This window comes from Pan paniscus, chromosome 5 (assembly GCF_029289425.2).
Source record: "Pan paniscus chromosome 5, NHGRI_mPanPan1-v2.0_pri, whole genome shotgun sequence".
NCBI classification, from domain to species: Eukaryota; Metazoa; Chordata; class Mammalia; order Primates; family Hominidae; genus Pan; species Pan paniscus.
In genome coordinates this window covers 25,077,239-25,092,202 of record NC_073254.2, presented here as the reverse complement: position 1 = coordinate 25,092,202, position 14,964 = coordinate 25,077,239, and the positions used below count along the sequence as shown (strand labels likewise).

The 14,964-nt window shown below is 41.2% G+C and overlaps 2 long non-coding RNA genes across 2 annotated transcripts in view; one reads left to right on the top strand and one right to left on the bottom strand.

Annotated features, from left to right (window-relative positions):
• The window catches only part of LOC130541576 (uncharacterized), a 26,023-nt gene extending 16,800 nt beyond the window's left edge, over positions 1-9,223 (bottom strand). Inside the window, exon 1 of the long non-coding RNA XR_008955642.2 lies at positions 8,347-9,223. This is a non-coding gene — a long non-coding RNA (uncharacterized LOC130541576). The remainder of the gene's footprint in view (positions 1-8,346) is intronic.
• On the top strand, positions 7,883-14,964 carry LOC130541577 (uncharacterized). Its single transcript, XR_008955643.2, has 3 exons — positions 7,883-8,238; positions 8,325-8,503; positions 12,432-14,964. It is a non-coding gene; the product is annotated as an uncharacterized LOC130541577 (long non-coding RNA).

Sequence of the window (14,964 nt, the reverse complement as noted above, 5' to 3'; positions counted from 1 at the left end):
ATTTAAAGTATACAGGAGGAGGTGTGTGGGTTATATGCAAATACTGCCCTGCTTTATATCAGATTCCTGAGCATCTGTGATTTTGGTATTTGCAGGGGGACCTGGAACCAGTCCCCTGCAGATACTGATGGACGACTGTATATGTTTAGTTTTAAAAGAAATTGTGGGCTGGGCATGGTGGCTCATGTCTGTAATCCTAGCACTTTGGGAAGCCGAGGTGGGCGGATCACTTGAGGTCATTTGTTTGAAACCAGCCTGGCCAACATGGTGAAACCCTGTCTCTACTAAAAATACAAAAAAATTAGCCTGGTGTAGTGGCAGGCACCTGTAATCCAAGCTACTCAGGAGGCTGAGGCAGGAGAATTGCTTGAACCTGGGAGGCAGAGATTGCAGTGAGCCAAGATCATGCTACTACACTCCAGCCTGGGGGACAAGAGTGAGACTCTGTCTCAAAAAAAAAAAAAAAAAAGTAAATTGCAAAATCCTTTTCAAGATGTATTTTTAAATTGATAAAACACTAACTTAGTATACATTTAGATTAAGAAAAATATTACTATATAGGTTGACCAATGTGATATGGTTTGGCTCTGTGTGGCCACACAAATCTCATGCAAATTGTAATTCCTAATGTTGGGGGAGGGACCTGGTGGGAGGTGATTGGCTCATGGGGGAGAATTTCCCCCTTGCTGTCCTCATGATACTGAGTGAGTTCTCATGAGATCTGGTGGCTTAAAAGTGTGTAGTGCTTCCCCCTTTGCTCTCTCTCCTGTTGCCATGTGAAGATGTGCTTGCTTCCCCTTTGCCCCGTGCCATGACTGCAAGTGTCCTGAGGCCTCCCCAGCTGTGCTTCCTGTACAGCCTACAGAACTGAGTCAATTAAACTTCTCTTCGTATATTACCCAGTCTCAGGTATTTTTTTTATAGCACTGTGAGAACAGACTAATACATAATGCTAAATGTCTCAACATTCTCTACTCTTTGGGTGAATATTTGCTTACGTAAGCTGTGGAGAGAAGAAAATTAACAAAGCTAGGGAAAGCTCTCTGGGCCACCGTCCACTACTAGTGTTGCCTTAATTATTAATCCTACATCATTTTAGAGTTTGTACTTCAATGGCAATGCGTATTCCTCCAGGAATGGAATGCAGTTTCATCAGAACTTTCTCCTGACACGCCTTGTGGCTCTGAGTCACAGACGTTTTTCTTAAAGGGAGTGTCTTTCATCTCAGGGCCTCAAGCTGCCCGTCATTACCCCACAGTCCAGAGATCCCCCTCCCCTGTGATCACATTCCAGCTTGCACCCTGTCTCCTCACTCCCTTTCCTTCTATTTCCTGCAGCCACTGCTGAACTACCGCATGCCAGCTCTCTGGCTTTCTAGGGTTTGCCATTTCACAAGGCTTAGCCTCAGATTTTATAAGGTTTATTGGTAAATTGCAGAATGAGAGGTTTTATCTTGCGTTACAGGAATTTCAGGCAGAAGCAAGCAGATGGCGTAACAGGCCAGTCCAAGCACAACACAATCCACAGGCCAGGGCTCAAAGCTCATGTGACCTGCCTCTACCAGGCAGTGAGCTGACACCCTGGGCACACCTCTCAACCTCCCAGTCTTCCTCTTGCAGGAAAGAAAAGTTAAGCATTCCAGCAAAAGAAACTACCATCAGAGTGAACAGGCAACCTACGAAATGGGAGAAAATTTTCGCAACCTACTCATCTGACAAAGGGCTAATATCCAGAATCTACAATGAACTCAAACAAATTTACAAGAAAAAAACAACCCCATCAAAAAGTGGGCAAAGGATATTAACAGACACTTCTCAAAAGAAGACATTTATGCAGCCAAAAAACACATGAAAAATTGCTCATCATCACTGGCCATCAGAGAAATGCAAATCAAAACCACAATGAGATACCATCCCACACCAGTTAGAATGGTGATCATTAAAAAGTCAGGAAACAACAGGTGCTGGAGAGGATGTGGAGAAATAGGAACACTTTTACACTGTTGGTGGGACTGTAAACTAGTTCAACCATTGTGGAAGTCAGTGTGGCGATTCCTCAGGGATCTAGAACTACAAATACCATTTGACCCAGCCATCCCATTACTGGGTATATACCCAAAGGATTATAAATCATGCTGCTATAAAGACACATGCACACGTATGTTTATTGCGGCACTATTCACAATAGCAAAGACTTGGAACCAACCCAAATGTCCAACAACAATAGACTGGATTAAGAAAATGTGGCACATATACACCATGGAATACTATGCAGCCATAAAAAATGATGATTTCATGTCCTTTGTAGGGACATGGATGAAACTGGAAACCACCATCCTCAGCAAACTATCACAAGGACAAAAAACCAAACACCGCATGTTCTCACTCATAAATGGGAATTGAACAATGAGAACACATGGACACAGGAAAGGGAACATCACACTCCGGGGACTGTTGTGGGGTTGGGGGAGGGGGGAGGGATAGCATTTGGAGATATACCTAATGCTAAATGACAAGTTAATGGGTGCAACACACCAGCATGGCACATGTATACATATGTAACAAACCTGCACATTGCGCACATTTACCCTAAAACTTAAAGTATAATAATAATAAAATAAAAAACAAAAAATAAACATCTAAAAAAAAGAAAAGTTAAGCATTCCAAAGTGTTCAGCTGATTTGAGCATTTTGTCCAGGACATCTGATTCCAATGTTTGAATGTGTGTGTGTGTGTGTGTGTGTGTGTGTGTATGTGTGTATATACATTTAGAGAGGGGGTCTCCCTGTGTTGTCCAGGCTGGCCTTGAACTCCTGAGTTCAAGCGTGGTAGCACACACGTGTAGTCCTAGATACTCACCCTCCTGAGTATCTAGGACTACAGGTGTATGCTACCACGCTGGAATTAAATGTGTATTTTGCATTTGTAAATTTATTGACATAAGTGACAGAGTCCAGGCATATAATAAAACTGGTGACTCTGAAGAACAAATATTTCATTTTCTTCCATTTTCTCTCGGTTCTTGCAAACTTTCCTGAAATCTTGTCTCAGCTGAGAAACATATCCTCACCATATAGTCATGTGAAGGGTGAAACTCATCTTCCCAGTGGTCATAATGAAGACAGCTCATATTGTCCAGGTCTTTTCTTCCACTAGAGGGATTTTAACTGCCCTCCACTTTATTCTCCCAAGAAACTTTTAGTTAAAAAGCTTAAATGTGGCCAGGTAAGGTGGCTCATGCCTGTAATCCTAGTACTTTGGGAGGCCGAGGAGGGTGGATTACCTGAGGTCAGGAGTTCGAGACCAGCCTGGCCAACATGGTGAAATCCTGACTCTACTAAAAATACAAAAATTAGCCATGCGTGGTGGTGCACGCCTTTAATCCCAGCTACTCGGGAGGCTGAGGCAGAAGAATCGCTTGAACCTGGGAGGTGGAGGTTGCAGTGAGCCGAGATCACGCCATTGCACTCCAGCCTAAGAGACAGAACAAGACTCCATCTCAAAAAAAAAAAAAAAAAAAAAGCTTAAATGTTCTCACCACACACACATAGAAATGGTAACTGTGTGAGGTGATGGATGTGTGAATTTGAATTAGCTTGATTATGGTATCTCACCTCACAAGATAGACATATATCAAAACATTGCATTGTACACCTTTTAGTTGTATATATATAGTTGTATATACATATATATATATCTTTTAGTTGTATATATTCAAGCTACAGGGGAGGGAAACTTTTAGCCACAAAGCAGATCCAGTTGGAAAATCTTAACATCAAATGCTAGTTTTTGCATGTAATTTTTTTCTTTAAAAAATACATGGCCATAATATAAAATTCAAAAGGCAAAATGGTAAGTTGCAAAGCTTGTCTCTCTTCCTCCCCTTTCCCCTAGTCATCAGATCTTCCCAAAAACACCTATACATACTGTTACTAGGTACTTGTGTATTTCTAGACATCCCAAACTTTTCTTAACATATACAGATTATATATTCTCCTCATCACATAAATGTTAGCATACTATGAAAGAGACAGCAAGTTGCCTGTCTCAACATCCATTCTCCCACTTTCTTTCTTTGTTGATATGGGGTTTTGCTCTGCCACCCAGGCTGGAGTGCAGTGGCATGAACAAAGGCTCAGCACAGCCTTGACCTCTTGCCTCAGCCTCCTGAGTAGCTGGGACTACAGGCACGCACCACCTGGCTAATTTTTAAATTTTTGTAGAGACAGAGTTTCACCATGTTGCCCAGACTGGTCTCAAACTCCTGGGCCTAAGGGAGCCTTTCACCTTGGCCTCTCAAAGTGATGGGATTACAGGAGTGAGCCACTGCATCTGATCTCCTCAATCTTTTTATAACAGCCGTCCAAATGTATTTGAAGCTACTCATTGCTGTCCAGCAAAAAACTGAATTTCTCAGCCTTTCTGTTAGCTAATAATGCAGGCTATGTAACTAAGTTTTCGATACTGGAGTGGAAGATACTAGAATGTAACATTTGTCAGATATTTTGCCTTTCTGCTGGCTGGGATGTGGACGTGATGACTGGAGCTTAAGCAGACTTCTTGGACTGTGAAACAGCCCACTTGGGATGGCAGAGCAACAAGATGGAGGAAATTAGGTCCTGAGAATGATGGAGTTCCCTTATAAGCCATGGCCCTGTCCATATCTGTTTTGTTGTTGTTGTTTTTTAGCAGTTGAAACAGCTTAAACACCATAACAAGCTCACTGTTACTTGCAGCAAAATACAATTCATTTTTTAAACATATGTAATTTTTATTTGTCAGTTATACCTTAATGAAAAATGTAATAGTCAAAACAAATGATATATTTGGAAATTTTTAAATATACACTTATAAGTAAAGCCATGGATCAAAAAATAAGTCACATTGAAAACTAGAAAACATTTTGAATTGACAATTGTGAAAATGCCACATGTCAAATATTGTGGCATTTCACAAAATCTACTTTGAGTGAAATGTATAGTGCAAAAGCCTATAAATGCTGACATTTAAGAAGTGGGAAAAAATTTTTTTTAATTAGCTAGTCATCCAAATTAGAATTAGAAAACAACAGCAAAATAAATTCAAAGATCAAAAATGAAAAATTAATTTAAGAGCAGAAGTAAATAAATACAACTAAAATTTATAATATAGAGCATTACAAAGACAAGCAGTTCTTTTAAAAGCCTAATACAATTGAAAAACCTATAAACAAGAATGAAAAAGTGAAAAAAGAAAGGACACAAATAAACTATATTAAGAATGTAAGGGGGCTCAGCCCAGTGGCTCATGCCTGTAATCCCAGCATTTTGGGAGGCCAAGGCAGGAAGATCACTTGAGGTCAGGAGTTTGAGGCCAGCCTGGCCAACATGGTGAAAACCCATCTCTACTAAAATTACAAAAAAAATTAGCCAGGCGTGGTGGCATATGCCTGCAGTTCTAGCTACTCAGGAAGCTGAGGCAGGAGAATGGCTTGAACCTGGGAGGCAGAGGTTGCAGTGAGCCATGATCAAGCCACTGCACTCCAGCCTGGGCCACAGAGGGAGACTCTGCTTCAAACAACAACAACAACAACAACAACAACAACAACAACAACAACAACAACAACAACAAAAAAGAATGTAAGAGGGGCCAGGCGGGCTGGCTCACACCTGTAGTTCCAACGCTTTGGGAGGCTGAGGCAGAAGGATCACTTGAGCCCAGGAGTTTGCAACTGGTCTAGGCAACATAGTGAGACACTGTCTCTCCAAAAAAAAAAAAAAAAAAAGTAAGAGGGGACATAAATGTAGAAGCTGTAGACATGAAAGAGATAATAAAATTTTTCTATTTACAGGCAGTTTTATAAAAATGAATTACAAAATATTGATATGTTATGTTCTATTAAACATATAAGATATGGTATAATACAGTAAAACACAATTCTTAACAGATGTGTATACCATACCTAGTGCACTACACCTTGCTTTCTTCCTTAACAATATGTCTTGGAAATGAATCTGTAGAGTACATAGAGAACTGCCTCATTCCTTGTAATGACTGAATGTTATTCCTTTATACGACTGACCCATCATTTATTTAAACGTGTCTTATTGATAGCATTTAGATTGTTTCCAGTCTTTGCTATTATAAAAAAAGGCACGATATATAAACCCATCATTTCGCACACTTGCAACTCCATCTGTAGGATAAATTCCAACAAGTGGAGTCGCTAGGTTCAAAGGTGTGCTCATATTTATTTGGATCGATTTCACAAAGAAGCTATACCATATTACACTACTCCCATCAAAGTATAAGAATGCCTATTGGGGCCGGGCGCGGTGGCTCATGCCTGTAATCCCAGCACTTTGGGAGGCCAAGGCGGGCGGATCACAAGGTCAGGAGATCGAAACCATCCTGGCTAACACGGTGAAATCCTGTCTCTACTAAAAATACAAAAAATTAGCCGGGCGCGGTGGCGGGTGCCTGTAGTCCCAGCTACTCGGGAGGCTGAGGCAGGAGAATGGCGCGAATCCGGGAGGTGGAGCTTGCAGTGAGCTGAGATCGCGCCACTGCACTCCAGCCTGGGCGACGGAGCGAGATTCCGTCTCAAAAAAAAAAAAAAAAAAGAATGCCTATGGAGCCTCCTAACAACAGCATCATCAAGGCCACCACATTCCAATGTCTGTTGCACTTCTCTCATAAAGCTGAGCACCTTTTTCTTGCTGCATAGCCTTGTAACCAACTCTATTATAATAGAACTTGTTCCTCATCATCAGCAAGCGAGCATTTGCTAGCTTCAGATCTGAAACTTTCATTTTCCACTAGTAGGCTTCCGAAAGTAACCCTCTTGGTTCACGGATTAGGTCAGCCAGAACGCCAAATAACTTATAATTGAGAAATAAAAATAAAACTAATGCGAATGAGAATTTGTCTCCAAAAGTAGAAATTTTTCCATCAATGTCTCTCTTTCCACAACTTGCATTTGTGAAATTTAGAATGAATGTCGCAAGTAGGAAAAGACTCATTCTGTCATAGTAGAATCTTTGTGTATTTCTTAGAATACTTATTGTAGGATTAAACTGAAAACAAAATCATCCAATTTTACACTTATTAGGGAAGAAAATAATCACAGCAACATATAAAATGTTGACAAAGGGCCGGGCGCGGTGGCTCACGCCTGTAATTCCAGCACTTTGGGAGGCCGAGGTGGGAGGATCACGAGGTCAGGAGTTCGAAACCAGCCTGACCAACATGGTGAAACTCCGTCTCTACTAAAAATACAAAAATTAGCCGGGCGTGGTGGCGCGTGCCTGTAATTCCAGCTACTCAGGAGGCCAAGGCAGGAGAATCGCTTGAACCTAGGAGGCGGAGGTTGCAGTGAGCCGATATCGCGCCACCGCACTCCAGCCTCAGTAACAGAGCAAGGCTCCGTCTCAGAAAAAAAGAAAGAAAGAAAGAAAGAAAAGATATTGACAAAGAATGAGTAAAGTCCAACACATGAGCTTTGACCAAAATTCCAACAGATGGCAGTATTGGCCAACTTTTTCCTTAAAAACTTAGGTTTTTTTTTTTTTTTCAAGATGCTAATTAAACCTTGTTAGATGCGATAGATATATTTTCTGTAATTTCTCAATGAGAATTCGTATGTGTAGTTTATTATACGTTGTGCTCTATATTGTAAAAAATAACAAAAACCCTGAAGTGGTAATATCGTAGGCAATAATAATGGAATAACCGAGGTATGAATGAACAGTTTTGAGCACTAAAACACACTAAGGGCTTTGTTATGGACTGAAATGTGTCCTCTCCCCAGAGTCACAGGATTATGAAGCCATAATCCTCAATGTGACTATATTTGGAGCAGGGGCCTTTACAGACATAATTAAATTAAATGAGGTCATAAGAGTGGGGCCCTAGTCTGATAGGACTGGTGTCCTTACAAGAAGAGGGAGAGTCCTCAGAGAGTCCTCTCTCTCGGCATGGACACAAAAGAAAAGCCATGTGAGGACACAGAGAGAAGGTGGCTGTCTACGAGCTAGGAAGAAAGGCCTCACCGGAAACCAACCCTCACAGCAGCTCCATCTTGGACTTCCAGCCTCCGGAACTGTGAGAAAATAAATGTTTGCAATTCAGGTCGGTTGTATTTTGTGAAGGCCATCCTAGCAAATGAATACTCCTAACATTGTCTCTTTAAGAGCTCACCAGCCTGAGGTAGGAATCATTCCATCTGTGTTACTAATGAGGCCGCTGAGGATCAAAGGGGTGAGTAAATTGCTTAGCAGTGCCTAGGTTTTCTGTAGTGAATTTGGCTAAAATGGTAGAGCTCCCTGATTCTAACCTCCCTGCAGGTTTTCCACCACATCCACTCACCTCTACATGGCGAAAACCAAGGGTTCACTCTCTGTCTTCAGGGAGCTCCCCTCAGCAGCAGCGTTTGACAGAGCTGTTCACTTCCTCTTCCTGGAGCTGTGGCTTCCAGAGCCCATGCTCAGCAGTTCCCCTCCTTCTTCGACTGCTCCTCTCTTAGGTGAGTTTTGTTGGTGTCCTTCATTTCCCTGACTCTAAACATTGGAGACCTCCACGTCCAGTCTTGGGCCTCTTCCCTGTTCATTCACAAGCACTCCCTAGGTGACCTCCGCCGTGCTTATGGTTGTTGGCCACAGCGTCCAAATTGGCTTTGCTGCCTCCACACTTGTCCCCCTGCCCTGACCGAGCAGCCAAGGTGACTCTGTTAAGATATGAAGCAGATCACGCCATTGCTTGACTCAAGCCCCTCCAAAGTCTCTGCTCTCAGAGGAAAAGCTAAGGTCTTTTTTTTTTTTTGAGATGGAGTTTCACTCTTGTTGCCCAGACTGCAGTGCAGTGGTGTGATCTTGGCTCACTGCAACCTCCACTTCCCGGGTTCAAGCGATTCTCTTGCCTCGGTCTCCCAAGTAGCTGGGATTACAGGTGCACGCCACCACGCCTGGCTAATTTTTGTATTTTTAGTAGAGATGGGGTTTCCCCATGTTGGCCAGGCTGGTCTCGAACTCTTGACCTCAGGTGATCCACCTGTCTCGGCTTCCCAATGTGCTGGGATTACAGGCATGAGCCACAGTGCCCAGCAAAGCTAAGGTCTTTATAATGTCTCCCTTCGGTGCCAACAGCTCCATCCCCCAACTCCCTTCAATTCTCAATTTCTCTTTGGCCTCCTCTGTAGCTCCTCTGTCCTTAGCTCACTCATGCCTACCACACAAGCCAGCGATGCTTCTGCCTCAGGGCCTTTGCACTCACTGGTTTCTCTGCCTGGAATGTTTCTCTGGTAATGCAGATGCCACCATATCCTTGGAGACATCCTTATCTCAACTGCAAACCACCCTCCCTCTCAGCACTACCTAACGTCTTTGTTTATGTTTTTCCTTCAGCCCATACCATTCATTATCTACCGTACTATATATTTTACTTACCTTGTTTATTTTCTCTCCTCTGGAATACAAAGTCCACAAGGGCAGAGATTTTTGTCTTTTGTTTTCATGGTTCTAGGCTCAAAACCTGTAACAATGCATGGCACACGGAAGATGTGAGAATTTGCTGAATAACTGAATGGCACCATGTTGCCTCACCTAAGGATAATGACTAAGAATAGGAAAAATTTACGTGCAAAGATCAGTTCTTAATAGCTGTCTACATCTCAGAACAAAAAAAATTAGATGTAAACCATTGCACAAAGGATTAGATGAATTTTTTTTTTTAAATCAGACATTGGAGGTAAGTATTGCCATAAGCCATATAAGCAAAACAATCAAATCTCTGGAGACACTGGAAAATCAGATTGATTCTAAATTTGCTGCTGATGTTTACCATTGCTCTGCATAAAGGCAAAAGGAAGCGCTGGCCAACTTCTCATGGTTTTCCAAGTCCAGGTGTCTAAAATTTGGCAGAGCTGGGAGGACTGCTTGAGGCCAGTGGTTCAAAATAAGCCTGGGCAACATAGTGAGATTCTGCCTCTAAAACAAAACAAAATAAAAGACAAAACAACTAATTCTGTTTTAAAAACACACACACACACACAACAGCAAACTTGACTATAAAGATTATTGCTGGGCACAGCGGCTCAGGCCTGTAATCCCAGCACTTTGGGAGGCTGAGGCGGGTGGATCACCTGAGGTCAGGAGCTCAAGACCAGCCTGGCCAACATGGCGAAACCCTGTCTGTACTAATAATACAAAAAATTAGCTGGGCATGGTGGTGCATGCCTGCAATCCTAGCTACTCAGGAGGATGAGGCAGGAGAATCACTTGAACCTGGGAGGTAGAGGTTGCAGTGAGCCGAGACTGCGCCACTGCACTCCAGCCTGGGCGACAAGAGCAAAACTCCGTGTCCAAAAAAAAAAAAAAAAAAGATTATTATATATAATCATTCAAGGCCTGTATGACTCAGTCCCCTTAGAAAAATGTCATAATTTTTATATTAATGAATATTATTGGCGTTATTTGTGTAGCCCACTTAAGTGAAGTCAATAACATGATTAAGTGGCATATTATCTTCATGTCAGGCAAACGTTATTTGGATTTTATAAGTTAGGGTGAGATACAAATAAGTGAAAATACTTTTTCTAATGAATAATGATGAATCTAAAATAGGATTGACTTGGCCAGGCATAGTGGCTCATGCTTGTAATCCCAACACTTTGGGAGGCTGAGGCAGGAGGATTACTTGAAACCAGGAGTTTGAGACCAGCCTCGGCAACAAAGGGAGAACTCTTCTCTAATAAAAATAAGAATAAAAAATTAGCCAGGTGTGGCAATGTTCACCTGTGGTCCCAGCTACTTGGGAAGCTGAGGCAGGAGGATCGTTGGAGCACCGGAGTTCAAGACTGCAGTTAGCTGTGACTGCACTCCAGCCTGGGCAACAGAGCAAGACCCTGTCTCTAAAAAAATAATAATAATAAATAGGACTGGCTCGCATATGTATGCAACTATTTTGTTACCAGTGACAGAATACATGTGATGATGTTTTCTAGTCTTGTCACTGGTTTCTTAGTTGTATGTTTTATTTTTAGAATTGTTGTTTCCAGGCTGTGTTGTTTGGAAACTCAGCTGACAGATGTATGAATCTGATTCCAGAGTCTCTGAGAGCTGGAAAGGGCCTCAGAGATGGTTGGGACTGATACTCTTGCATTACAGGTCAGGAAATGCAACCCAGAGACAAGATGAAACTTGCCCAAGGACATAACAGCCAGCCTGTGGCTAGGCTGATACTAGATTCCTGTTCTTCCCATTCCAGTCGCATGCTACTCAGGAAACTCATCAGCATTCCCGAATATTGAGTGTTTCCTACCTGTTACATTAGCAGTTTTTGAGAAGGGTATATATTGTAGTTAAATTAATCAGCTTTGGGAAAATATGGGTGCAGCATGGGAATAGAGACTGTCATTTGAGAATCATTGCAGAAATGACAAAACCCTGAGAATGAAGAATGGGCCTGCAATAGTCCTGGCACTTTGCTCTTCCACCAAACTGAACTGTAGCTCAAAGGACAATGACTTCACATCTGTCATTCTAAAGCCTGTTCTAAGATCACATGCCCTCTGGCTCTCCCTAGATACTTCTGATTATAGTTGGTAATCATGCCCATTAAATGTCTTTGGTTTCTTGGTACACAGAGAGAAGGTAAATAATGGGTTCATGATTTAGGTAAGAATACACAAATATTTTTCACACTATAAATCTGTTTTCTATTCAGTTAAATATTAGACCATCTGGTAATGGAGAAAATGTTTGAAAATCCACCTAGTTAACCTAAAAGTTTGCATTTCCTGCCTTTGGGGCTTTGAATTTTTAAGTTACATGTCTTCGTAGATGGTGATCAGGATAAAACTAATATCTCTCTTAGATGAATCAAAATTCACCCCCTTGGGCAAGGGAGGGACCCAGCCTTTCTTTAAACATGTGGTTGCCTGACAGTTGAACAAAATTGGAATAGGGAGAGAATGGCTTTGCCATGCTGATCATGGTATTGTGGAGATTTAAGAACTAGTGGCCAGGCGAGGTGGCTCACGCCTGTAATCCCAGCATTGTGAGAGGCCAAGGCAGGTGGATCACTTGAGGCCAGGAGTTCGAGACCAGCCTGGCCAACATGATGACCCTGTTTTTACTAAAAATACAAAAATTAGCCGAGTGTGGTGGTGTGTGCCTGTAGTCCCAACTGAGGCACGAGACTTGCTTCAACCCAGGAGGCGGGGGTTGCAGTGAGCCGAGATTGTGCCACTGCACTCCAGCCTGGGTGACAGAGTGAGACTCTGTCTCAAAAAAAAAAAAAAAACTAGTCAGAGCTGTTGAGGTGTTGAGGCACCTGCTACTGATACATGCTATAAACATGGAAGATGATTTTCATTTTTGTAGTCATGAGCAGGATACTGTATAATGTATAATTGTTGGACATTAAAGAAAACAAACTCCTTCTTGTCTCCTTAGGCTCAGAGCCACTCAGACATTGGGAAGCAAGTTTGTCAAGATGACAGAGAACCGAGGTAATGGATTCGAGTGATGAAACAGGAAGTTCATTCATGAGTTTTTGGCCACACCTCCAAAGTGACGACTTAGCCAGAAATGGGATAACTGGGTTTCCCTACTTCTCTTTTATCATCCTCAATGAGAGTGACCAAATATTAGAGCTAGATGGAACCTTAGTGAAAATCTGGCTACTCGTCCCGTCCCACCAGCCTGCCACCCATTTCAAGTTTGAAGAGACAAAGACACATGGACCTTATGTAATTACTGGGGATTACCCCAGGAGTCTGTGGCAAAAGTCAGCTTCTTCCCTCCCTGCTTCCCCGCCCTGTCTCTGGTGCTTTCTACCAACACTGGGCTGTTTCTGTGATCATACTTAAGCGTACCTAACCTGTGAATGCTGTATAGAAGGTGCTAATGAACATGATTTAGCTTTAACACTCAGTTTTCTAAAGGGACACGTGGGGGCAGCAAATGTTTAGGGAAAAACAATTCCAGTTCTAGCCTCTACTGTCTACATATGTGTATACATTTTGGAAACGTTTGGAAAAGGGATATTTGAGAGCTTCTTTTTCTTTTTTGTGGTTTAGTTATTTGATGATATTGAGATTGTTTCTGAGCCATGTGCTTCAACATCGGATTGGGGATTTCAGAAAAAGTTTTAGTCACTGTGATTCAATTTAGCTTCCAAATGTGTCTCTGCTAAGAGACTTAAAAGCACTCATAAATAGCACGTGTGTCTTCTTCACAGTGTTTGCTAATTTTGAGTTACATCTTTTTAGAAAATCATGAGATTTGGTGTCACGGAGACTGGAATAAATATAGTCAAACTTATTGGTGAAGATTTCCTTTAGCTGTTTTCATAATCCATTTCCATTGTTATGATTATTGATGAATAAAACATTTTCTTTAGGTAGATACTTCTTTTCTCCCCCCACCTTGATTTAATGTTTCCACTCTTATTGTCAAGTTTCTTATTACTCCCTAATAACTCTCAATAAAATAATGATTCCTGGGAGATTATTCCTGCTTTCCTACTATCACCTGTTGATTTGAAAAGACAGAACAATACCGTAGAAGCTTCACTAATACATTGAAAGATAAAATGATAATACTAAATACTAAAATACGAAAAGTGATACTAAAAGTGGAGTCCTGGCACTAGTATTTTTTTTTTTGAGTCTTTAAATTTTATTTATTTATTTATTTTTGAATTTTTTAAAATTATATTTTATGTTCTGGGATACATGTGCAGAACGTGCAGGTTTGTTACATAGGTATACAGGCCTGGCACTAGTATTATGTTGCCACAAAATATCAAGCATGTATCCAAACTGCTCAAGACACATTAAAGACACAGGTAATCTGTAGGCATATTCAGGCTTGCAGTTTGCATTTTTTGGTTTCCTTGTGGCTTTCAGTGCAAGTTGAGGTAATTCATGGGAAACAGTCACCAAAGAAGTGCCAGTATTAGAAATCCAAGAGCCATTTCTCTAGCTTTTTCCAGAATCAAGACTTTAGAGGTAATTTCTATCAACATTGGACATTTCCTGTCTGCAATTAACAATGAACACATAGCATTATGTTTAATTGCAACCTGTTTAAAGCAGATTGGATGCTAAGGTTTAAGAACACTCCTCAGTCAAAAAGGTCTTTTAATCAGGTTTTTAATCTTGAGCACAATCTAGGACACAGCATCATAGACTAACTCATTCGAGAATAGGTGTTGTCATCTAATCCTAACCACCCCCACCACCAACAAGCTGAATAGCTCTGGGCTCAATATATACATTTGTACTGGGCTCAGTACACACACCTAAGCTGGGTTCAGTATATGCCACTTTATAGTGAGAGGCATTTTGTAATGAGAGCTCTGGGTTCACTATATACATTTGTACTGGGCTCAGTACACACATCTAAGCTGGGTTCAGTATATGCCACTTTATAGTGAGGGGCATTTTGTAATGAGAGCTCTAAGGCTCTAAAATTCTGTGTTTCTGCTAGTTTCTTCCTCAAGATAAAACTGTGGAACTCATAGTGAATTCCCTCTCTTTGGGCAGTTTGAGCCAGGCCGCTATTTAATCACAACATCACAAGTCAGATTTTTCCTACCTAGTGTTGGCAGTGGAACACACCAGAACTGCTAAGGCCAAGGAAATCCCATTTTTTGAAGAGGCTTTCCTTTGTTAGCTTCTCTTTCTAGTAGTAAAGGTAAAAGAAAAAGAGATGTTAAAGATATAAATATCTTAGGGGGTTTTTTTTGGTATAAATATTTGAACACAAAAAGAATATGTAATGTAAACTGGATATGTATTTTTTACATTTTACTTAACCTGAATTTTACACAATCTTTGCTTGAATGCTCCAACAATGAAAGGAGAAAATATGTATTTAAACAATTTTTAAGTATTTATTCTTTATTCAGGACACTTGAGTTTCATTCAAGCTATAGTTTTAAAATGTAAAAATGCTGAGAAATTAAAAGCAGTCAAATGCT